The 1941-nt window shown below is 32.5% G+C and overlaps 1 long non-coding RNA gene across 1 annotated transcript; it reads right to left on the bottom strand.

Annotated features, from left to right (window-relative positions):
* Positions 1 to 413: 413 nt before the first annotated feature.
* LOC135071457 (uncharacterized) lies at positions 414 to 1485 on the bottom strand. The gene is made up of 3 exons (XR_010257253.1): positions 1373 to 1485; positions 1050 to 1080; positions 414 to 820 (listed from the first exon to the last, which is right to left on the bottom strand). It is a non-coding gene; the product is annotated as an uncharacterized LOC135071457 (long non-coding RNA).
* Between the last annotated feature and the right edge of the window lie 456 nt (positions 1486 to 1941).

Raw genomic sequence — 1941 nt, 5'->3', positions numbered from 1 at the left:
AGATGAGAAGTTGTTGGCTAACTTTGTAGTACGACAACTTTTCTAGGGTTGTTGAAACTTTGAAGTCCGAAATTTTAAGCATCCTGCGACTTTTTTATGCATAATGATTAAAAGATTTTTGTCAATTACAACATTTTTGTTTTTAAGTCACAATGATTAGTTAATAATATTCAGTATATTAATTATTATTATTATGATTGTGACTTTCCATTAAGTTGATGAGACATTAATACTTATTTTCATTTTATAAAATCTTTATTTTGCATTAAAACACTGTTCAAATCAAAAGTATCAAGTCACTGGTAAAATTTTTGTCAACTTTCACAATGTATCAAATAATTAATACACTTAATTATTTACAAGAAAAATGCTAATTAGATTATTAATCTAATTAATTAGGTAATCTTATTGTAATATTATTAAAATAAATAAGAAAAACAAAAATAATATTATCATCATAAACGCATTATTAGTTTCTTTGTAAGGTCGAGTTTAGTTATTAGGTACGACAAACCCCACATTTGCTCTATCCCACTCCATAACTCTCCCCATGGTATTGTTGCCATAGCCAAGATTTCTATTACATTTTCAGCAGATAGCACGAAAATCACTACAAAATAGATCCACAGTTATTAATAAAACTATAAATATACAAAAAATGCTAAGTTGCGCGTGTTTGTTGTTCCTTCTTGTCACCAGTTAGGGTTGATACCAGTCTGTTCTGTGTAACACTTCCAAGGAGGATTGCCCAGCGCCAAACAGTCTGCCACCCCTTGCTCGCCAAAGGTGGTCGTTGCGCCAAGGTTGGTAGAGCCAATCACTGTAAAACAGATTTCAGAATAAATCATCATCATCATCATCGTCGTGGTCATCGTCAACGGACCGTTACAAACCACTGCTAGACTGTGTGACTTTTACCATAATCTCCACGCTTTTTTTTATTAAAAATAACTTATTTATTTAATTACTTAATTCTTTTCAATGTTAACGTGTGCATTTTTAGATTAGTTATGTCTGAATATGAGTACTTTTTGAGTACATTTACTTACGGGACTCGGCGCTGCGTTTCGCGCGAATATTCTGAAATAATAAAAATGAAGCGTGAATATTTTGTCACTGTCTTTATCCTTTCTTTTTATATTACGGTAAAAATAGAGAGTACGGTAACTGAGAGAAACATGAAAATCATTTATTTTTTAAACCATCAAGATCTCCAGAAAACGTCAAAATATTACACTGTTGTGCAAAAATTGCTGACTGTTGTAAACAGGCACCTTGTGGTGACTATAGTAAACCACTTTGCCAATTATAAATAAACTAAGCACAAAACCATGTATATTCGTTAGGAAGCTACACCAAAAACCACACTAACCGCACTGCGCACTAATTCTATCATTACTGCAAGGATTATGAACAAAACCGATGCTATTCTCATTGCTACGTATTCCACTACACACGACCAAATTTAAAACCAGACTGCAGAAAACTGGTACTGGTATTATAAAACATGACACTGGGTCGTCAAGGAAGTTAGATATCGTCTGTAACCTTTATGATTATACAATATTCTGCACGCGGACTCATCCGCCATGAATTTTCACATCTCACACTTCAAAAAACATGGAATCTCTATATGAAATTTCAACGCTCCGGGATTTCGTTCGAAGAAAAGTAGCTCATGTCGTTCTCTAGGGTTAACATTAACTCCAACAGCAATACGTCACTTCACCGTTTCAAGAGTGAAAATGTTACAAACAAACAGTCAGAATTTTTTTGCATTTATAGTACGAGTAGTATGCTTAAACAGCTGTATCAACAATTTTTTTAAATAATACTTGAATTTTATAGTATATTTTGTTTCTAAATTCAAACGTATTCGTATACAAAGGTTCTTACTACCTAAGGTTTTTCTACAAGGAATTAAGAATATTTATGAATATG

Source organism: Ostrinia nubilalis, chromosome 4 (genome assembly GCF_963855985.1).
Source record: "Ostrinia nubilalis chromosome 4, ilOstNubi1.1, whole genome shotgun sequence".
Lineage (NCBI taxonomy): Eukaryota > Metazoa > Arthropoda > Insecta > Lepidoptera > Crambidae > Ostrinia > Ostrinia nubilalis.
This window is presented reverse-complemented; position numbering and strand designations above follow the sequence as displayed.